Source organism: Balearica regulorum, chromosome 11 (assembly GCF_011004875.1).
Source record: "Balearica regulorum gibbericeps isolate bBalReg1 chromosome 11, bBalReg1.pri, whole genome shotgun sequence".
Lineage (NCBI taxonomy): Eukaryota > Metazoa > Chordata > Aves > Gruiformes > Gruidae > Balearica > Balearica regulorum.
Window position 1 is genome coordinate 9,973,360 of NC_046194.1, and position 24,225 is coordinate 9,997,584.

A 24,225-nucleotide genomic window follows, 5' to 3' on the forward strand; every position below is an offset into this window, starting at 1 on the left:
CTTTTTGAATAAAGCCATCAGAAATTGCTTACCAGGGTTTTGCAGTGTGCTGAATAGCTTCTTATGACTTCTAACTTTGGCTTGATGGGTTGGTTTCCTGTTCATCCCATTAGCTTTCATAATGGAGGGGAGAGTCTAAGACGACAAAAACAGCAACGAAAAAAATAGCGTGTTGGCAACTGCAAGCTGTGTGAGCATTCAGACTGCCCCAAATGTGGGAGTCTGCAGAGTTACTGCAGAGAACAGCAATGTTCATAAGTAGATTACTGAGTCATGAGCATGTTTTGAATGTGATTACAAGCAGAGAGATGGAATTAGTCTTTGATTTCCATAAAAAATTAATGAGGGAGACAGACAGGGACAGAAAAATTGAAGAGTTCACTTGGTTAATTTTCTAGCCAGCAGCTATTGTAAATGTTCCTCTTATTTAGCAAAGAAAGATACTAAATCTATATTGGTTATGTTGGCCAAGAAAAACTATTAGTGTGCTAGAGGTTTACCTGGGGGCAAACTGTCAGCAAATTAAAAAAGCAACAACGTGCTCATTTTGGGACATTTTGATGCATCTTCCACAAGTGCAGTCAATTAAGAGCTCCTCTGGAAATTATGTTTAGCTGCCATGCTCCTGTAATGCAGCTCTGCCTTCGTGTGAGCACCAGGCGACTGATTCCTTCTCTTAAAAGTAGAGAGTCCAGTTGTGTTTTAAAAGGATGTTATTTAAGTTATGCCCTGTTACAGATGGGATGAGATGAGATGGGATGAGATCATCATTAATGCTACAGATGCAGCAAGTACAACATCTTCAGGTTATAATTTTTTTATTATTATTTTATTAATAGCTGCAGGGCAACTTATAATTGAAATAATACAACCCTAGCAGTGGGTGTCTGAAGAAGGGTAGTGCGGTTCACATCCATTTCCATGAATTCCGTGTTGAATCTACCAAGGCCTAGTTACTGATTTTAACCAACATTTAACTACACCTTGCATCAGCCATGCTCCCTCAATTTTCAATCAAGGCGGTCAAAATGCCACCACGTACCAGAAATGTCTACCGTTCCAGATCATTTGTGAGAAGCAGAGAGTTCTGATGCTGTCATGTACAAAATGGAATTAACTCTAATTTGCACAAAATATCAATGAACATTTTTGCAGAGATTTCTTATCCAGATATAATGTCCTGTATTTAGACTATTTACAGATGTTTAAATGATGAGATGATGAGTTCAGTCTCTATTTAAGTGCAGAACAGTGGAAGATAGGGTTTAAAAGGAATAATTACCCTCACTATAGAAGACTTTGTTCCCATGGAAAATGGCTATGAAAGTTGTGGGTTTTAATTGTTTCCAACTCTTTTTTTTTTTTTTTAAATCTTGCAACATACTGACTTTTCATTAAAACTATTGTAAAGCTTATGATGGAAATGGGCATATCTGGCTGGCAACAGATACATTATCTATATAATAACATTAACAAAGACTCAGCTTTAGGATGAAAAAGTTTAGTATGGGGATATTAATGTAGTCTGGTTGATAGCATGAATGTAATATAGAAAATCTCATGTCCACTGTGTGTTGGGGGGGAATAGCCTGCCGTAGTAAACAAGGTACTATTATTTCTTTAGACATGGTACAGAATTATTGGCAGTTAAAAGTCACATATTTAGTTTTTGCTTTTATATTCTCTGTTATGATAGTGTCTGCATCAGCATCTTTGTGCTACAGAAGTGCCATAAATAATTCATGTCTTTATTTAAATGACTGGATTTATTTCCAATTGGCATGGAAAAGGCCTTTATTTTCTGTATCATTGTGCACAGTTGTCATACTAGCCTCTTTTATCAAAATATTTGTGATTCACTCAGAATGCATCAGTAAGTCAAATTACAGCAAACTTAGCCTGAAATTTAATTAGGTGATCAACAATCATAGTTCTGTACTTTCCTAATACAAAGTATCTTATTGCAGACAGTTTACAAGGCATTGTCTCTGCACCTGAATCCATTATTCTTGAAACAACATGGCAAAACATTAAAAAATCCTGTTGATTGCCTTCTGTTGAATAACGGTGGTCCTTGAGAGTCATTCTAGATTAGTTAGTGATGTGTAACTCAGCAAAGCAGCAAGGAACGTAATTGTCAATGGCTCTCCTGGCTCTGCAACCTTTGCTCTGGTAGGGTTGGCCAGCCTCTGGCCACGGGGTCCTTCATGGTGAGCAGCAGTGGGGTATATATTTTATTCTGGTTGTCATTGAAAACTAAGCCCATGTAGTCTTCAAACCTACACTGTTCCTCTGCTCCTAGGAGTATGTCCCAAACATCTTCCTTTAGATTAGGATGGGGCTGCTGTTCCATCATGGCTGTGCCAAGCTGGGCCACTCATTTCTATTTTCCAGGGGGTTCTCGTACATCACCTGCAGAGCATTCAGGCATGCAGAGAAAAGCAGCCTATCTTACCTTGCCAAATACAGAGTAAAAGAATGTCTTTTGGTAGACCTTGAGAAAATTTGGAACTAATTCAGCAGAACTTGAAGCATCCTGTAAAGAAAGAACCACATAAAAAATAATCTCCAAGGTCAGCAAACATAGCCTGGGTAGAGAAAGAATTCACTCGGTTATGCGAAGAGAAATAAAACGGGTAAATTAAAGCAATCAAGTGTGGGAGGCAGCCCCTACTACACACAGCACTTTACAGCTGGAACATGGACTGCTCATATTCACATTATTTATTGCTGAGCTAGAAAGATGGATAGGTACATGGGTTAGAAGTTTTCAGACAATAAAAAAGAATGCACAGATAAAGACGTACAGGCTAGGTTATAGCAGAACAGAAGCACAGGCAGGAAAAGGCAGCAAAGCCTAGAGCAATATGAAGCAATGCAGATACACAGCCCAAAAAAAACCCCCCAACAACCAAACAAACAAAAAAGGAACATGTGCCTTGATTTCATATTGCAAAGCCCAAAAAGACCCCAAGAAAAAGTGGAAACCCTGCTGACCAACTTATGAGAAAGCAAATGGTCTTTCAGTATATTTAGTTTTCCTGTTTCTAGGGGAAAGAACGCCACAATGGCTAGGATTCTCCCCAACTTTCTCTTCAATTTTTATGTTCATGGAAAGTGTTGCACATTTTTCTCTATAGGTCATTCTGGAATTTTTCTTTAAGGCTCTCTGTGAGTACTAGACTGTAAACCTTTCCTCCATCAGCTAGAGGCACCACCAGGCCCTTAGAGCTTCTCTTCTTTTTTTTCCATATCTGTTATTTAACAGTTCCCTTGTGTGTGGAGGAGCTGAGAGATGATGACTTCTATGCAAGCTGTGTAAATGTGAGTAGCAGCTGCACATGACCGTATTTTTATATAAATTTGCATTTACTAGGTGGAACTGAGTTTGTGATTATGATGTTTTTGCCTTTCTCAAAGGTGTGGAGGTTTCAGAGCCCACAGAAGCACCATCTCACTGACTGCGGCTCACAGAAATTATGTGATCCCATTCTCGTGGTGCAAGCCAACCTGTGCTGCTCAGGAGATATACAGACGCTGCAACTAAGTAGCAAAGACCTGGCTGGACATACCTTCCAGGTAAACATCATATTGAGCCGATAAGAAAAATGTCTTTGGAAATGTTGTATCATTCTTACCTTGTGTCTAAGTCCTTGTCTGTCTTAGGCAGGATCTTGCTAACATGCATTGATTTTGGAGAGGTATGCATAAAATAGATTGGGTACTTAGGTAGAGATTGTCTAAAATTAGAAGACTTTAGAGATGGATTTTCATCAGTGGGCTAAGAGTAAAACTTGAGCTGGGGTATGTGCAACATGGGCATGTGTCTGGCTTTTGAAATGCTTCTTATGGATAGTAGTACTTCTGACAAGGTTTATCTCTGGTGGAATTCTCACATCCAGATCTCAAGCCCTAACTCACTGGTAAGTAAAACTTAGGTCTTGCTCTGAGTGAACCTGGAAACCTGCCAGGAACAGGGTGTTGGAGGGGAGCCATTCCTCCAAGGAGATCCTCCCTCCAGCTGGTGTGGACCCTGAATTGCAAAGAAAGTAGGTATGGAAACAGGGAGATGGTGTCTTCAGTGGCTGCCTCTGACCTCTAGATTTATTGATTTATTGTGTACAATCCGTCTGCTTCTCCTCTGCTAGAAATATTGTAACTTCTCTTCCTCTGCTAATATCCTTGACCTAAAATATGTCAAATGGTCTAAGCATCCATTATATATGCCATCAACCCTTCTTATTTAGAAAAGAATATCAGTGTCCCTTGTTTGTCTAACAAAGGTTAAGTTTAACCTTCAGGGCACAGTGCAAAGAACATCTGTTTATTCAGATTTCTAGCCTGGGGGCTGAGAAGCACAGTTTCTGTTTGGGACCTCTAGCTGACATTTGTTAACTTAGTTTGCATACATTTTAATGTGGTTTCTTGTACCCGGAGGCAGTCTTTTAAAGTATAATATGATAGGGTACAAATATAAATATATATATAGCCAAATTATTATTCCTCCAAGTTATCCCTGCTGGAATATGAAGGAGAAAATTACTTTTGGAGATCTCAAAATCCTCAGAGGTCACCAAGAAAGGCATGAGGAGCTGGACACACTGGAATTCAGCAGCATATGAAGCAGACAAATTGAGAAAAAACAGTAAACCTGGTTGGTTTGAGCCTTTTTGTCACTGCAGCGAGTAGCCACTGTTGGGGAGTGATGGACAGTGTCCTGTGTGCCAGAGCATGAAGGAGCTCAAACCGCTGGAAACAGGGGCTCTCGGCAGGCCCAAACTTCTCCTGCCTGTGTGGTTAGGTGGCCAGACCCGTACACTATGTCCATGCCAAATATAAATGCACCAGCATCATGTCATGCAACGACGCCAGTGCTTTGGACAGAGGACATAGCTACCATGTGCATGCAGGCTGCATCCTGGCTTGTGGGGTGGGGGCAGCTGGCCCCCACGAGGTGGCCGACTCTTGGGTCACTCCGTAAGATCTCTCAGTCCCATCCTCACTGCATGTGGTTCCTTATCTGCCAACACAATACTGCATGAAGTCCGGAAAGAAATGTGTGCTTGCAAGAAAAGCCTGTTTCCAGTAGAAATGATTCTAAAAATTATTTGCAGCATTTTTATTGTTGTTATGATTGTATAGAGCTTCTCTTAATGACATCTAAATATGGGGCCAAACTTGAGCTGATGGCATCTCATTAGAGCCAATGGAATAAAAATTCAAATGTGCATCTTCCTCTAAGTGTTTATCTAGCAGCAGGAGCCTATTATCTTGTGTGACAATATGTTATCTGCCAGTGACTGTGTATCTATACCAAATTGAAGACAGATACATTTAAATATAGAGGATTCTGAGTGTTTCTGATGATCAAGATAACCAACAGCCTCCTTAAAGGATCAGTGTAGTTTACTTAATGAAGTCAAATATGCAAACATGCTTCTTTATTGTTAGGATTATTGCACTACAGAAGCAAAATGGGGGTTTCTAAATGCAAGGTGCCGTATATAGACAGCTTAGATAGAAATGGATGTTTATGTGTATATCTATGCATGGAAGTGTACCCAGCCTATACTATCCCGAAGCACTTAACTTTTCTGTAGTAGCACTCTCCAAAGATGAAAGGAATCTATTGCTGTGACCGTTTTCAGAAGTTTTCCTTCAGAAAATATTAAAATGGCAAACTCTCAGTTCTGTTCCTTTGCAGGGCTGATCCCATCAGCTCAGGCAGCCCCTTGCTCCCTGTATGCTGCAAGGTGGGAGATGTACCTGCAGCCCCTCACCTGCTGCTTGCAATGCCCTGCACCTTCTCCCTAAGCAGCTTCCCCAGGAGCATAGGGACCCCAATCACTTTTGGTCCAAGTGACCGTTCTTGTGTTCTCCACTTTCTTGTAGGCAAGTAACTGTTTCCATCTCTGAAACTGGAGAACAATCATTATCTTCTACAGCATTGCCCTAGGAAGAATTTCAAAAAAGAAGAATCTCTTATATTTTCTTATGATAGAGCCAAGCCATTTGCAAGGATGGCTCTAATTTCCACACTAACATGCTGTGGCAAAAGTTATCTGGATTTGTTTCTGGTTTTTAAGGGACATTTGATCCTTGCAGATATCCCTCTTGAAGCAGTAAATGAAGATGTCTTGCAAGATGTGCTCTGAGCCTTTTATCGCAACTGTCAAAAGCTCCTGTGTCTTTTGCCTGCAGCTTGAGAGAGACGCCAGCACTCCCAGCCCAGCCGATGGGGGAGCAGGGCTGGACCCAGCCTCTGAGCACACACGCTGCTTCTCAGCCTGTGCAGTCACTTGTCACCTCAGCTGGTCTGTGCAGTTTGCACTGAACTGTCCTGGGCTGTGCTTGATGGGACCTGCCTCAGTTGTTCATAAGCAAAGTGTACTGGGAATCTCATAGGCATTTCTCCCCCTTTTCCCCAAAGAGTATTATGATCTACTGCTGATAACTGCAGAGCCAGTCTGCAAGCAGACAGTGCACCTTGGTTGGGCTGCATTTTTTAAATGCATGTTGAAACAGGCAGTCCCCTTGGCTGGTCAGGCCATCTGGCAATCCACCACTGAGCTTTCTGGACCCATAGTGCCAGGCTCAATTTGCAAGAGCCCTCTGAGTTCACCCCACCTCACTTCTGGTGAATATGCCCTCCTTGGCAAGAAAGCAGTTTGCCAGCCTAATTTGTGGGGTTACTGAATTTTTTTCCCTGTAAGAAGGTCTGGTGCCTTCTCAGTCACAGGCAAGCAAGAGCAAAAGCATTTTTTCATGACTTATATAAGTATGTAAAATTATCACCTCCATCGATGGAGTGTTTGTGTCCCTTTATAGGTTCTTAGGAAAAGCCATGTTATTGCTTGAAAACCACACACCCACTTGAGGATGATCATCTGCAGTGGAGCTGTCTATCCTCCAGCACCAGATGCTTAGGAAAAAAAAAAACCAGCAAAACTCTTCAGAAGGGAACAGAGTGGAAATATTCATCCCAGTGTGAAAGGAACAGGAAGGATTGCCACAGAAGCTATTTGACTGCCTTTTTGTGTTTGACCTTGCAGGAGGTATCTACAGCTAAATATCTCCTCTGAGGTGCGTACTCTGCTGCAGGAAGGGAGTTGGCTCCAGCGCTGGGGGCTGCTCCAAACTGCATTGCACAGCATGACCCCTCAGCACTGCAGCTACCCGAGCGATCCGGGGCGTGGGTCCTGCGGGGTGTAGTCCCTCTCTGCTGCCATTTCCCATCCCCCTGTGATGCTCAGGGAGTGGGTCGGGGGCACCATCTTTACTCTCTATTACAGCTCAGGGGGATCTCTGCTTTCCAGGGCAGAAAATCTGCCGCCTTGGTCTTCCATTTCACAGCACGCTTCTTTGTGTGAGAGTTTCAAAAATGCACAGCTGAGCCAATGTACTCACTCAGGCAGTGTGTTACATACAGTAAGTCAGTGTACCACCGCCTTCAGGGTCCCATGGCCCTTGAGGTACATTTCATCAACTCTATACATTTCAGTATCACTCAATAGGGTGAAAGCTTATCGTCATTAATTATGAAGGTTTATGTTAGCAACCACTTAGTTCCTATGGTTACATCTCTAAGAAATTGTGAAATAGGCACTTCAAGGCTCTGGGCAGAGAAACAAATTGACTGTTACAGAATTCATGAATGATAATAACTCATTTACTTATAATGCTAATAAATAATTGGTGTAAAATCATGTAGTGCAGCCTTAGAATGCGTAGGGTATTTAAAGGTCAGCACTGCTCTTAACTCTCCATTAAAACCCTCATATTGCAATAATGCATCCCAGACAGCAATTACAGTGTTTCAGAGTATTCACTTAGTGAATCTATAATCTGGTCCATTCCATAGGGCTGCCCTGCGTGTGTTCCCCTTGGCACCACAGCATGCTTTCTAGCCTGTGCTAGAATAGTGTTAGAAATCCCCATGATTCTGCACATGCTAAAGCTGTGCCATGGGAACAATATACACTGTCTCATTGTCTCACGCAGCCCTTTGTCCAGGCCATAGCAGGATCCTGAAAGAAATGGTGCTCTGTGGCAGATCAATACTCCATTATTTGCCTGTAAGGTCACCCCTGTTACTGCACCCCATGAGGGGACCTGAAGCCTTCTGGTCTTTGAGTTGTTTTCCTGGCTGTTGTTCTCCTTATCTCTATCTTACATTTTTCAGTGTTACTGGATCCTGGTGTATCTGCTTTGTACTTCTGCTTTTCTAACTCCCTTATGCCCATATTTGCTTCTGGATTGCATGCTTTTCCTTTTGTTACCTCTCCTCTGCTTGCCTTATGTGCAAGCAGGCTTTGCACTATTTTAGGATGATCTACTGTGTCCTGTCCTATTTGTCTCATCAGTACAAGTAACAGTTCAAATTTTGTCACTCTTTCCCTGCACAGATCTTGCTTTGCCTACAATACAATTTTTATTCCTTTTCTCTCACTTGCTTTTTTTTTCTACCTTCTCCCTTGAGAGCTGGCTTTCCACAGTGAACCCTGAGTGAGGAAACATCATCCATTTCTATAACTATGCTTTCATCTTAGCAGTACTGCTACTCTGCAACTGAGATATCCTCACATTTTGCTTCTGTCCATCAGCTGCCCATGGCAATGCCCAGTGATTGCCATTAGTTCAGAGCTTACCGATATGTTGAGCTGAGTTTAAACTATTACTTCACAATTCCAGGCGAGGGATGAATCAAGATGAATCACGCAGTAATGAAGGTAATTCCTCCCATCAGCTGAACAATGAATCAGTTGCTATTTTTCTCATAGTAAAGATGCCATTTTGTATTTGGTACTAAATAATGTTCCTTGCTAAAATCATGATGCTGAATAAAGCGGTCAGTTTGTTACCAGCTTACAGACTAATACACAGAATGAATTTCAGCAATACAGCCTCTGGTGTAAGCAAATGCTGTTTAATAATTTGGAGGAGGAAGTCTGGCTCCAGATCAGGAGATGTCTGAAAACACCGTCCTCTAGATATGTGTGAACAAGCTTTTGCTTCAGATGGGAAAACAGGCCCATCACAACCCAAATTTCCTAAAGTCTCTGTAGGTCCTGAAAGCAAACCCAGGACTCGGTTCTGCAGTACATGTCTGGCAGTAGGTGTTGCTATCTGTTGGTGATGCAGTATATTAAAAAAAAAAAAAAAAAGCGCAGAGATTGACATTCCGTCAAAACTATTAATAGAAATGTGATGCTACCTGTAATCATCTTCATTGTATTTGAAGTCCATGTGTTGTATAATTAATGCATTAGCTGTAGTTCAGCATTAGTGTTGGGGAAAAAAAGTTACTTCTTTTTGTCCCTGGGCCAACACCAAGATGTGGACTCTCTTGAGATAAGGATGTAAAGCTTGGAGATGCTCTGAGTAGCTGGTTGCTTGTTTTCTGTCATTTCAAATTAGCAGACTGTGATATAGAGGGAGAGGAGATATCAATGCGATGCAGAGAAGTTGTGCTGTTGGGAATGTGGGATAGCAGGAGCATAACCTTGGAGTTAAGCCAGGGAAGGGAGCATCAGAGCAGGCTTGGGAGCACTCAGCCCAGCGGACTAACCCCTGGATCTCCTATAGCCACCCATAGATTTTCCATGTTGCTGCTTTGCCACCTGTGAAATAGCAGCAGGCTGACTGCACGTGCTTCATGAGAGCTCTTCTGGCTGGGAGATGCTTGCATGGCAATGGGCTTCAGTGGCTCCTTGCTTAGATGGAGGAGGAAAATTGAGGAGGACGAGATGGTGTAAGTCCCAAGAATGTTTGGCTAAAGGGTCTCACCAGTTCCATCTCTGTTACACAGCCTTTCTCCTCTGGGTATAAAATAGCCATGTTTGTTTATGACCTATTTTGTTTATTTCCATTTGGGAAATGCCTTCACCTTCTTCTAAGTTTAAGGCTCAGAGATCTGCAGCCAAACAGGAGCTTGTGCCCTTTATTCATTATGTCACTTCCAGCATTAGCTAAATAAAGAAAATCCTTGCTTCACTTAAATTTAAAATGACACCAAATCATGATTCAAACTTGTAGTGACATTTATCCAGTTAGCTGATGTTTGCTATAGGTTGAAGTGACTCATAAATACAGTTGTCTTCATGTCTCAGGCACATTTCTCAGTGTTCCTTGACAGTTATTAAGTGCATTAATTCTTCTGATGCTAATTTCTGTGTAGTACTGATGAAAAATGCATTTTTCCCAGGGAGTTGGCACTTGGCAAATAGCTTGGTGGCAATAAATTAAAGTACGAACTAAGTTTCTGTTGCCATGGTTTTCTTCTTCACTGGTACAATCAGTTACTGTATCTTCACTCCAGCAAGGGTAAAGAAGTAAAACCACAGCCCAGATCACCTCGATGCACAAAATACTCTCCTCTCCTTGGCTCTCTCTTGCGGTTTACCCTGCTGGTGCTCTCGCTCTTTGCAAGTTCCTGTACAAATTATTCTCATGTAGTCTCGCTGCACGCCCAGACCCGGGAGGGCTCCAGGCCCCTGAGAAGCGAGAAGAAGAAAATGGATGTTGCTGAGGAGTGTGCCCACGCACTGGAGCGCTTCCCTCTGCCTTTCACATGCCTCTCCATGCTGTCACCCTGATGCAAAGCAAACTTCCAAGACTGCTTCCCTCTTCTTCACCACATTGGGTGATAAGGCTAAAAGCAAAGTGGTTGAACTCTAGAAATAAAAGGACTAGGTTGGGTATTAGGGGGCCTTCCCATTATTTAGGTTTCCTGAGACTTCCCAGAGGCTTTTGAGGGATTGTACAGAAAATTCAATGGATTGCACAGAAAATTCAATGAGCTGTGCCCTGCAGCAGAGGTTTGGCTAATCGGCCCCGTTCTGCAGAAATACCTTTCTGGTTCCCTGGGTTGTAAACATTTGTTTCCAAAAGAAGGAGAAGCCATGGAGATAAGAGTGGTCAGAATATGTCCTTAGATTCTGGATGAAAGTAAAATATTGATTTGACAGGACCTTCTGCTGCGCCTGCAGTACTTCAGCTGTAGCATCATGCCAGTCCCATATGCCAGGAGAGCTCTCCTCTGTCTCATGCATGATGAGTAGCTCTGGTTGGTTGGAGGAAATGTAAGTCCTCAGGACTGCTGCTGAGGTCTTCCATCAAGCATGGATGCTGCTATCAGCTAAATTCAGACAGGATTCTGCACAGTATATGGAAGCAAAGCTTCCCAGTGTCCTAACCAAATTTTGTCATTTAAACAATGATGGCAGCTACCTTGTTCCAAATTGAGCAAGATCCTTAAGACTGTCTACTGGCTCATACAGCTGTGCAGGATCCTCTAATATATATTTTCTCTTGTCTCAGCTGTGTCTTCGACTGACCATCTAACCTCTGACCAGAGCAGGTGACCATCACGTATGCACCACTCTTTTCAGTATTGACCTCTTCTGTTTGAAGAGAAAGAAATCCCACAGTTACACAGAGGACACTCTGAGAAATCAGTATGTGCATAAATTTTACTGATAATCTCGTTATTAATGCAAAATCATATACCCAAGAAAAAAATGGAACAAATGCAGCTTCACAGAAGCTTGTTGCTTTCAGAAAAAAATAATAATGGAAATTGATTGCATGGCTGACCAGGTCTGTGCTGAGTTTCTCTCTTTGATGGACTGGAAATAGGTCTTTGCTCTACAGCTGGAGACAAAAAACTCTTTCTCCCTTAAAAGAAAGACTGAAAATAAGTTGGGTATTTTCTCTCTTTCGAATTGTGAGTGTATATCTTTGCTGTTCTATAGATCCACAGTTCTGTCAGTTTTTCCTTCAAAACTGACTTGTTTTGTTGGTTTTATTAAGAAGACTTTTAGCTATTTTTGTTTAAAATGATAAATCTAGACAAGAACTTCTAGCACCATTTTAGCCCATCTGAATATGGTTAAACATTTCTCTTTGAAACATACAAATACCGTTTTCTGAATCAAATAGTATAAAAGTCCCTTCTTTGCACTGATTCAGAGACATGTTCTCTCTCTAAAGCAAATAGCAATGATGGAGTTGCAAAGTTTCTAATCTTAAGATATATCATTTTACTAAATATATTTGTACACTTTCAGCAGAAAAAAATACTTCTGAGAGACAAGGCAGAGCGCAAGCAAATCAAATTTTTGGGTGACTGTGCTGGGATCCTTGGCAGTGGGTGAGTTTGGTGTAGCTGGAGTATAGCCTGCACCTCGTCCTGCCATGTGCCAGCATGTGTGGATGGGAATACCGCGGCAGAGGGTGTTTCATCCATGTTTCATGAGATGTTCAAATTGACAGAATTTGTTTTGTGTCTTTACACGTTCAGAAAGAGGTAAATGGCTCTGCCAGGAAACCTGGTTTCTGCAGCAAGTATTTACGGTGCTGCTGCTATTCCTCTCCCAGGGGTCCAATTCTGCCTGTAAATCCTCATCACTCCAGTGTCCTTCCAGACTTGGGCATCATATTTCTTATCGTGTCTAAAGCACGCGCTGAGCTGCGAGAGCAGCGATTTCTGCTTTTTTGACAGCCTGGGCTTCCACTGCTGCAGCCTCCCCCTCTGCTCAGAGAGATTTAGGGACATGGCAGCAAACAGCTCTTCCCTGAGATCCCCCTTTTATCTCTGGTTTAGTGCAGCCGGGCCTCGCTCTGCACTGGGTACCCCAGGGCCTTGCAAACTGAGGAGTTTGCAAGATCAAGCCCTTTTTAGAAAGGCTGATCGTGTATTCTCCCTGTATCATGATCTTCCCTGAAAAACAGCATATAAAAATATCACCAGGAGAGATTAAAGAGGCCTAATCTACGTTAGCTGAAGCAAACTGGACTCTTGCTCTAGCCAGTGCTGAGCAGAAATACAAATCCTGAGTGCCAGGGTGCAATTGCTACCAGGCTACAACGCTTCTCATGACAGCCTCCTCAGAGTCCTATCAAGATTACAGCACCGAGCTGCTATGTGATTTTATATTTATTACTATGCAGTGGGCTTTACTTAAGCATAGGAGCTCAGCAGCGAAACCACCCGTTGATTTATGGTGTGGGCAAGAGGTCACAGTGAGATACACTCCATGACATGTAGGTTTGCAGCCTAAACAGAAAGGAGAGGCAGGGGGAAATGATCTGCGTGGTTGCAAGTAACTGGTAGTTAATATATGATATCCAGTTCTATATAATACACCTTTTAAAGTTTGATCATAGAGATCTGATCATAATTTTTTCAAAGAACGTTTGTTAATAGACAGCAAAAAGTCCTTTTCTTTTTTTTTTTTTGCATGCATTTGTCAGTGTAAAAGTAAAAAATAGCATTCCAGCTCTCTTTCTTACTTTAAACAATGGCACATCTATACTTCATACATTATTGAATGTTTCTATTTTTTCCCAGTGAACTTTTTTTTCTATTCTAATATCACCTGATCTTTGTGCAGTTAATTCCCTTGTCACCAAGCCATATTAAGTACTGACCTCAGAATTTCAGAATAGCCTTGGCAAAACAAAAACAAAAACAAAACAAAAAACCAACCAAAAAAACCAAGAAAAAACCCCCAGTAGCCTAATTTGCATCACTATTGCGGAGGGCTCTGCATATTTCCATGATAAAAAACCAGTTTCAGCAGGCTGGACAATATGGCTTGGTGCGGCTGCATTCAGCTTTCAGGAGGGAATTTATTCTTAGAAATTGGGTCAAAGAATTTGGTTTGGCAGAACCGACTGAGAGTAGCTCTGGTTCAAAATAGAAATTTTTCAGGGCAGGTTATTAACTTCAACAATTACATTAAAACATTCTTTATTTTAAAAGTAAGAATAAACTTTCATCAGCTAAGTTATCTGAAAGTGAACTGAGATGTACGGGTGGAATAAACAAACCGGAGCGGTCCAGAAGCCAGAAAACAAAAAAAAATTGATGTACAGATTTTATAATATTCTTTTTCTGTCTTGCTTCCTTAATTCTTCATAGCGTCAGTAAAATTGGGTCTTTCTCAATATTGTATGTCCTCTGTGCAGTTCGCTTTGACATTGAAGAAAAGGATTTATAAATTACGTATCTGGCTGGTGGAGAAGGGCTCCGAGCCTCCATGGACACAGATGGAGATGGGAAGTTGGTAGTATGATGGACACCAAGGCTATTTGATATATTATTTTATGTCAGTGGAAGAGTTGGTCAAAAGATCAGAGTCTAAAAATAAACACTCACATTGAAATCCTGCTCTTTGCTTCCTTTTTGTCCTGATCATGGAGATCTCCAGAGGATCTGTCAGGAATATGGAAGAGTAGCAACAGTGCCAGAGTGGCTTGTTTCCCCCATCACCACGAGGGCAATGCAATCACAGGAGTCCGTGTGCCTTCCCAGTACCTTCTTTAACATGTCAGAGGTTCTTAATGATCCCATATCCGCTTGTTTGAGAGTATATTAATTGGGCAATTCCCCTGAGACACTCAAGTACACAACATTTGTGAACACTTGTCAATTAACTTTTTCCTTTCAAGGACTAATGACTCTAAATAACACCTTGAGCGCTGCACTGCATTGTTACCATATCAGAGCAGGGAGACCTTGCACTCAGCACAGCTTTAGATCTGGAAATGTACCTGCTAAGCAGATTAAGTCTGCAATGCTAAGCATTAAACCCATCAATATTTATACAGCAGGCAAAACTCGTATCAAACCTGTCAGACAAAATCTGTCACAGTGGTTGTTTCTAAAAGGTTACCAGCCTCGAGATATCTATTTTTCACTTATAAACAAGTTCTAAGATGAATTGTTTTGCAATTTGAGTCTTAGACTACTGGTAAACTGCCGGACACATTATTGAATTAATACCTTTGCTTGGGTCCCTCCGCAGGCACTGCTCTCACGCACACGATGAATAACAATCGTAAGGATCAAGAGGATAAGCCAGAAATGTTTTCACTTCAGAGAAAATGACTGATTTGTTCGACTGCCCTTTATCGGAGTTTCCATACAAAAGGCAAACTCTCACCAGGCAGTGCTGGCCTCAGCGATGTGGTCTCTCTTCTGTGCAGCCTGCCCTTGACAGCAGCTACTGCGGGGAGCCTGGAGAAGAGCACAGGTACCTTTTTTAATATACTGAAAATCTTAGTTCAACATTACTTCAACAATTATCAGATTGCACCTCTGCTGCACACGCAGCATCTCCCTGCATGTGCTCTCATTCTCCAGAACTGGACTGAGAGTGGAGCTATTAGAGCCTTTAGGAAAAAAAAAGCAAGCAAAAAGAGATGAGCCTTTGCTCTCGCCAAGTAGGAAGGGAAGATTCTTAGCAAACTGAGTGACATGGCAGAGCAAGAGCTGGTATGCAGAGGGGTGTTAAACACGACTCCTCTCCTGAAGCATTATTATGGGATGGACAGAAAACCAAGGAGGAGGGTACTGAAAGTTTATGGAGAACCACATGACCTGGATGGTGTCCTTCTAAGTCCTGCCACCTCTGACAAGCACTTTCAACCCACTGCTCAGCATCCCTGCCCCTGCAGGGATAGCTGTCCTTTTCCTTTCACACTAAGACATGCAAACCAGGGAAGGGAAATTTTTCTGATGTATACATGGTATTGTGAGAGGAGGAAAATCAGCATGTAAGAAAACCATCCAGGTGATGTATTTTGGGGAGCAAAATCCCTCAGCCAGCTCATGCCCTCCCCGTGCTGCTGCAGCTCACTGCTGCAGTGTGCCGGCGGTGTGCTGGTGAGCAGGTGATATGTGAGGAACGCAGGCAATGCTGATGCTGGCCATTTTCTGTTTTCTTTCTTTTGTCAGGCTGCAATTCTGTAGTTTTGATTCAGCTTCTGTTTGTAACAAAAGTTATTAACCAACTGTGTTACCAGAGCGTTATCTTATTAGTGTGGCACAAGAGTTTCCAACCTCATGACAATAATCTGCTGTAAAGGCAGAATCCTACTAAGCCACTGCGTAATAAATACTTGCAGGTTGCTGAAAGTAATTGATAGAAGCTACAGCCATGGCTAAGGGGAATTCCTGCAGAGGACTGTCAGGCTTCTCTGTATCTCCTGCACAATGTGGCTCTGAAATTACTGGTTTAGAAACCACAGGTAAGGAAGCTCCAGAGGTCCCAGAGCTGTTTTCTGCTCCAGAAGCTGAGTGAGGAGGGGGCCGGTGCCCAGTGGGCTCTGTGATGTCCAGGTACCATGTTTTCTGTGCCAGCTGTAGCTAGGAGGGGCATGTACACGAGTCATGGCCCTGCTGCTGGTGCAAACATCAGGCTTGCTCTTTCCTTAGTGTAAAATTTCTGTGTAAGTGGAAAATGAAGAAAACGTTGAAAAACCAAACATAGTATTAGCACTTGATACATCACCTAAGTGCTGCCTCTCCTTTGTAATCTGTCTGTTCTGTTACATAAAATTTGCTCTGCTTTTTTTCCCCACAGCCTACAAAAAACCTATGCTTTTCCTTCTAATGGGAAATTAGTTATACAGTAAAAATATTTACTGAGGCATGGAGACCTTAATCCATTTCCTGTTTGAATCAATAGAAAGGTTGCTATTGATTTTTGGTGGGTTTTTTGAGACAGGCTCTATGTTTTATCCATTTTTCAGTGGATGAATTCCCTGCTGATCCATGCTTTGTGAAGGTTAGCCCTCATCTTTTGGGAGGGAATAGGAGCATAACAGAGTAAAAATGGTCATTTCATAAGCTAGAAATGCACCATTAGAATATGAAAATATGGATTGCAGTTGGTGGCTAGCATTGCTTTATCCTGAAGGCCTACAGGTATGATGGTTGAACTTGGTATTTTTCATCCATGGTGTAAAAGCTGCCAACTCCTTTAAAATCTGATGCAACGTGACATTTGTGTCACATTTTGTCTGCTTACATTGGTTTATGTTTCATCAACTGATGCGATGTAACCAGACATAGCCTAATAGCTAGTGATGTGCAAAACAGGCATTTTTTTTCTTCTTCCTGTGCTTAGAACTAGCATAAGATATCTCAAAAGGCAAAATAATCTTTGACTTCATAAATGTGACATTGTCAGGGGGCAGCTACAGGGGGTTATATACTATGCGTGACCCCATAATGTTACCCCTCTAAATAGGCAACTCAGCTTCATCTTCAGAAATGACAATGAAGCACATGAAATCCCCTTAATGGCATTGGTAATTCCTTGTTTCCAGGCATCAACTGCATTTTTTACCAAGATGCTGGTGCCTGGTGGTTTAGTTCAATGAATACGTATTAGAGGGTTCTTTCAGGCTAGCAAGCGTGCAAAAAGGGAAAGCATGCAAAGAGACCACATCACAGCCCTGTATTTGGGAAATCCTGGGTGACAGAGCTGTAGCAAAACCTGCAGGGAGATGGAGCCAGAATGTCCTGCTGGCATTTTGGTCCCAGCAGGTGTCATGCACCCTGGGGCTCCTTTGAGCACAGTGCAACTTGGAGGTGCTGTGGTTAAGTTTCTCTGTGAGCAAATCCATTTCCAGGTGTTTGGGAGAACAAACTACAAAGCACAGTCAGCTACTGCCCAGCTGAGGAATGATGCTGAGTGTGGTCCTGTCAGGGAGGGTGCACAGGGCAGCTCTGGGGGTTAGAAACCCTCAAGAGGTAAAAACCCAAAGGTGTGATGTGGCCTGTTGAGTTGCTTTTTCAAAGTTGACTCACAATGAGTCTAAATGCCATAACTCACAAGCACAGTATTTATTGTGTCATTTTTAATTTTACCACTGCCATAAAATAATGTATCAAATAGGCTTGGTGTCCATCATACTACCAACTTCAGGCATAATAAAAACTATGGACAGCCAGGTATTCTTAAAAACTGAGACAAGGTAGCATGATCGTTCTGAAACACCTGAATTTCTATGGGACTGTTCCTCCTTGAAGTGATGGGTTCAGACCAGCTGGCCACCACACCTTACCTCAAAGACCACATATTTTGTCAATATTCCACTTTTTGCAAGATGAAATACTGCTGGTGGAAAGATCTCTATGCAGGCTCTACATGTACAATACCAAGTGATGTATTTACAGCTGTGCAATAAAAATATGGGAAAATGTATTTGTCAGGGAAGCGGTGGGCTAGATAAATTATATTTTGTATGAAAGGCTACTTAGGAACACTTGAAGAAAATCAGCATGATACCTGCTTTTCTGCAGTAAGCCAGTCCTTGTAATCATACAAACTGACATCCAGCCCAACACGGAGGCCAGAGTAAACTTTCTCAGGGCTAACAAGAAGAAAAAATGAATCTGTTCACTGAGCAAAGCATGGCAGGAGCCTGCCTGCACCTACACAGAACTATCAAGTGCTCTTCACCGTTGGTGCATGGTGAGGAAGGTGTGGCTGCTGTCTACACCGGATAACCCTCAGCCTGGTGACAGGCTAAATTCACAGCTAAACATGGCAAAGAGAAGGAGGATTAAAGGTGTCAGGAGATGCAGTATCCAAACCCAAGCTGGGAGACTGGCACATCTGCTCCTTTGCTCAGCATTGTTACCATAAATTGATTGCATCTAAGTGCATCTGTAGTGCTGTCACCAGCACTCTCCTGGACAGCTTCATCTGCTGTGCATCTGGCTTTCCTTCATAAATGGTAACAGTATTTTATTAGACTATGAAAAAGTACTTGATAAAACCAGTCTTAGCAGTGGTTTAGGGAAATAAAATAAAACGAAAACATCAGATCTGCTGGGAATTTCATGCACAGGCAATTTAAGCCAGTATGCATGCCTGGAGGGTGCCCAAGCGGGACTGGTGCAGTCCAGGGACAGCGAGGAAGGTGGGATCAGTGATCAGACACCCCACTCCTCCAAGGCCATGCCGAGCTGCTTAAGCTCCTCTGCATAAGCACAGCTGGGCAGAGCCCTACAGTAGCTGCTCTCTGCATAGGCAAAGCTCAGCAAAGGTGGGTGAAACAGGGCTCAGCAGTAGGCTCACCCCATTGCCCGTGCCTCTGTGGATCTTGGTTAGGATTTGAACCTAGATTTCCTAAACATCGGTGTCATCCCTCTCCTGAAACCTGTGAAGAGCAGAGTGGGGGCAACTGTTTTCTTCTTTCTGCCCTGACTTGAGCTGCACACATACTTGCAAGCTCGAACCCAGCTAAAGGGAAATATGCTTTATTAGCAGTGCTGATCTGATTAGGCTGGCAGCAGAACAGAGACAAACATGAACCCTTCTCACTAGTCATTACTACGTCAAAAATATCTCTGTGACACTGCAAAGGTCCTTTATATTTTGGCTAGCTGCTTTCCCAATACAAGCCAATGATTAATTTCTACGTACTGCTCGTTATTTTTTCAATTTAGAAACTTACAGGAATTGTCGTGATAACATTTAAATGGCAAGAGGTGGCTGAACTGTACCAGCACTGGTCTGAGAGTCCCCGTTCAACCTGCTGACATTTCAGAAGGACTCTCATTATCCATTGCTGCTCAGCTCTTTCCAACAAGATCACTTCTGTAACTTTTTCCTAGAGACGTATTTTCTTCCCTGACACTATCTTGTGCTTTCTGTAACTCAAGCAACTCCGATGGGTAGATGCAATTTGATCACGGCAAAGCTTGTAGCACACTGGTAAATGAATTGGCATGTTCTGATTTCTCCTTACTGAGAAAATCCTGACTGCTTCGAGATGACTGCTAAGCAGAGTGTGCAGAGTATAAGCAGGGCGGTGTTTTGAAATTATAAATAGTGATCAGATGGGTATGGTCAGGAACCAATTTTTAACAACATGTAGTTAATTACAGCAAAAAATTCTGACAAATGTGGCTTTCTACTTTTTTTGACCATTTATAGACATACATATGTCTTCCTCCATGATTTCTCCTTGTGATACTTGTAGCTGCTAAAGTAGATAATGAAGCTACAGATCTGCATGCCTACTTTGTCTGATATCTCTGGCTAGTTTCCTATGGGGACAAAGTTCACTGCTCCAGAGAATGGTACAAACTACCTCGCTGAGACACTGTGTCCCAGCAAGATAAAATATTGAAAGGCAGAGAAAGGCTTTGTAAACTCCCCCAAAGGAGCAGAGGATTCAGTCAGGGCTCCCTCACATTAATATTTACTGCTTCTCTGTATATAGCAGCTTTAATATGTGAACATTTGTAAGTGCCGTTCTCCAATTCCATGTGTTACATGCACTATGGAGAAGATCTAAACAACATCTGCAATGCCAAGAGAGCTTGCCACTCTGTGACTAAGCCCAAAATATTATGTTAACCGTGAAGAATAACTAGTGGATAGCAATTGCCCCTTGCAATGATTGTTGGGAATGGTGCCTTTTCTGTGCTCAGAACTCTGCCAAAATGTTGCAAGAAAAAGAAATGTGCTCTGCAGTCATCCATTTTCTTGGCTCTCAAAGCCTTGGCACAATAATTAAGTTATTCCTGATAATTTTGGTCCGCAGCTCCCTTGTACACAGTGCAACAGCAGTGGGGCAATTATGCACTGACCGCTGCAATTAATGCAGGGAAGAAGATTGCAGTAAAAACCCTGCAGTAAAAAATCTGTGGGGTGAGCCCACTGCCAGACACCACTGACCATAAGGATTTCTGGGATTGGTGACATAGTTATTCCAAGCCTCTTCAATTTGAACCTTGGATTCATCTACTGAGCCATGGGATTAATTCAGTGGCTGAATCCTTGAACGCATTCCTGCTGCAGATGGGGCTGGGGCCTCCCAAGACTCCGAGCAATTAAAGCTCTTCTGACTTCACTTCAAATTCAATAATATATTTTTATATGCAGTAAGGTGTTTGGTGTAATATATAAGAACTGAGTATTTGGAGGGAGGGGAAAAGGAAGGAGCAGCTAGATAAAGTCTTTAATAATATTTTAGTCAGAATTTGTTTAAAAAAAGCATATTCTACATGAAATGAGAAGAGTCAAAGCCCAGTATCTGGGACACTGTTTAAAAAAAGAAGACCAGGGTCCTTAATATCTCTTGTGCTGCACCAGAAGTGTAGTGGGTGAGCTCAAACTGTCCTCAGAGTTCCCCTTCTATGCAGGTTGCATCTTGCACATGTGTTAGCGGAGGGAGTTTCAGTAGGGTAGGCGCTATCAATACGCAGAGCCAATGTTAGGAACAATTATGAGGCTGTAGTTTCCAATTACCTTCTTATTCTGAGTATCTGGAAGTCTATGGAAACCAGACTCAGATTTCAGACTCCCGTCTGTAAATCCTTCCATTGTTAATGTTGGTTTTTAGATCCAAGACAAGTCTACAATTTGGGAAATGAAAGAGACGTATCTCTGTTTCTATAAGTCCCTTACGTTGTTTTGAAATCCCACTTGTGTGCTATACGCTCCTCCAAAATGCTCTTACTGTATTTTTTCATTGCAACAAGTTTTGTAAAAGAATTCTCCATCATTTTCTTTTGTGCTGAATCTGGCAATATCAGCTATTTCACTCTAAAGCTCTGGTTAGAAAACCAGGCATTTCTCTTCTTCTGTGATTTTCTCCACTGTGCTTTTCATCTCATCACTGAAATGGAAATATTTTACTAGTTAGATGGAGAAAAAAGCAGTTAAGGCAGATGCTGTTTCATCATCCAGCTAACACAGAGCTCCTCAGCATTCAGAATGGTGGTTTACTGCAACAGATTAAGTGCACAAATTTTTCATGTGGAAGAAACGATTTCTGAATTCCCTCTGAAACCCCATTTCTTCTGTAGCAAGATGAGTTAATGAAGAAATTTACAATTTAGTGTCTGTTAGTGCTATAGAGAAGATTATTCTTGCTCTCAAAAGTAGTTTTGTATTATTTTCCATTATTTTAAACTCCTTCAGCCATAATTTGGAAACAGCAGTTGCGATTATTCCTGCAGCTGAACCTTTTAGTTACCTACCTCTCTTTGCTTAAGCCAAATGATGCCTTAAACTGACCACTGGGTCTTCAACCAGGCGCGTGTGCTTTTAGTACTGGCCAAAAGCACTTGCAAAAAGGAGAAGAAAACAGCTGAGTAAAAGCAGCAGTTTTTTGGCTGCCCATCTGGTGATTCATCCCAGTTGCGTTGCTCCTGTCCCTCCTTGTTGTACCAATGCACTGTTCCCAGTGGTAAAGAGACCCTCTCCGTGTGCAGGCTGGTCCCTGTGTGGGAGTGAGGTGAGAAACACAACCCTCAACCTGCTCAGTCCACGCTGCAACGTGTCAGGGTTTGGTAGCCTGTGTGACATGAATTTGGGGTCTTCCAGTGTGGGGCAAGTCATCTGCACCCATCTGTTTCCGTGCAGCATAGAGCCCAGCCTTTTCAGCTCCTTGTCAAGGCACTGCCACTGGGTTTTGATCTGGGAGAAGGGGCTGGTGCCATGCCCCATACAGATGTGGATGTGTTTTTCCAGGTCTGTAATGCTTGCAGAAAATGATGCCACTGAGTTTGGTTTCTCCTGAAAGGCAGTAAGTACATTCTACTGCCAAGCTTTTGTGCTTTCAGAAATGAATGCACCCAGGGATTTTATTGAAAGGAAGAAGACAGATGGGGGGGGGGGGGGGGGGGGGGGGGGGGGGGGGAATTATTCAGCTTAAAAATAGAACTTTAATTTTATTTCTAGATTAATGGTTTGGAAGTTTTCTTTCTGTCTTCTTGATAGCATTCTGTACTGCATTTCTGCCATGTCCTTTCTAACTGGGAAATAATTAGATTGCTAAACTGAATAGTTCAAATATTATTCTTGATTGCAGTTTGATTTCCTCTGACACAGGTAATGCGTTACAGGCCTGTCTCAAGCACCACTAGCATCAGTAATCTGGTTACATTGGCACAGCATTGCACCAACAGGTACCAGGGTTGGCCTTTTCCCTTCACCAGTGCTTACATGGCTCAGAAAAAACATGCTCCAGCTCTGGTGCAGGTCTGGGAGGGAAAGTGCTTGCTCTTTGAAGCATAGATACAGCAGGTTTCCAAAGGCTAAAGAGAAATGCTAAGTAAATTAGCAAGGAGTAAAAAGGCGTAGAAAACAGAAGAGGAAGAGTAAAGTTAGAAGGCGTTAACCAGTTAGATGTACTAAACAGGAAAGTGTAGAGACTTCTATTGCAGGTTGTATGCTCATTGAAAAGGGATTCAAGAAACTTCAGAAATAAAGTGAAGCTACTCTCTCAGTGTCAGAAGCAGATGCATGTAAGAGTGTATTTTCCAAAATATGAAACAATGAATACCACTTTATGGTAAAACTAAGTCTTTAAAGTATACAGCTAAATCTGAAAAGAATAGCAAAATTCAAGAAAAACTTTTAAAGATTTTAGAAATGCAAAACATGATGAGATTATGAAATTAACTGAATATAAAACCACCATTCCCACAAAATATTACTCAGGGGAGACACCTCTGTCTGCAACTTGCATTCCAGCAGTAAGAAATAATAGATACAACTTAAAGCACCGAAACGTACAATCTTTATACCAGCAGTAGTTCAGCACCCAAGGGCCCTGCTGTGCAGCAGGATGCTCTCCTGCCGTGCTGCAGTCCCTGCTTGCTCCCTGCATCCTGCTGGCTGCATGCAAGCTGGGAAACAGTGAGCTGAGGCACCCATTTTCTACTGTGTTTTGTATAGGAACTTTTCTGATTATGTCAGATATTTTTTTTTTTACCCACTCATTTATTTACAAACCTGATCTTGAGGCCCGAATTAATCTGTCAGTGTTCCTCTTCAACAGCAAGAGCATTTAGACAATTAGCCCACTGCCAAGGGAAATCAAGGGATCATTGTCATTGGCTCTAATGACAATCCTATATTAAGGATGTTTTAGGAATAAGAAATCAATGAGACAGTGGTTTGAAATGACCCATGGACTTTCCAACCCAGTGATTTAATAACATGGTGAATAAAAAAATAAATCTTAGTAAATACTAGTGGCCTAGAACAGAATCTGCCCAAAGGAATTTTCTGATATTACTTCTATTTGCTTGTCATAATTCATTTCAGCTACATTTTCCCCTTTCTGTTCCCTATACCATATTAAAGATGAAAAAGAAAAAGTTTCATGTTCAGTTTGAGTTTTTCATGAGCCTTTTTCCTTGCTAGTTAACTAGAAAGGCATTAAAATACAAATATTTAATTAACTGACAGAACAATTTAAGGCAAGTTTGAAAATGGTTCTTCTAACTGTAGATGTGTGCCTGGAGAAGCAACAAGGAGAAAATCCCTTACTTTGAGATGCATTTAAGTTTTTCTTTCTTCTTTTGTGCAGAGATGAGCCTTTTTGATCTCACTCTTTTGTAAAGTAACTCTTCATCAGATTAAATATGAAGATCCCTATCAGAAAGCACTTGGCTTTGACAAG

At 42.0% G+C, this 24,225-nt stretch overlaps 1 long non-coding RNA gene across 1 annotated transcript; it reads right to left on the reverse strand.

The window, feature by feature from the left end:
* Positions 1–2,455: 2,455 nt before the first annotated feature.
* Positions 2,456–24,225, reverse strand: LOC142603286 (uncharacterized). The gene is made up of 4 exons (XR_012837175.1): positions 24,093–24,225; positions 14,949–15,022; positions 14,162–14,218; positions 2,456–2,536 (listed from the first exon to the last, which is right to left on the reverse strand). It is a non-coding gene; the product is annotated as an uncharacterized LOC142603286 (long non-coding RNA).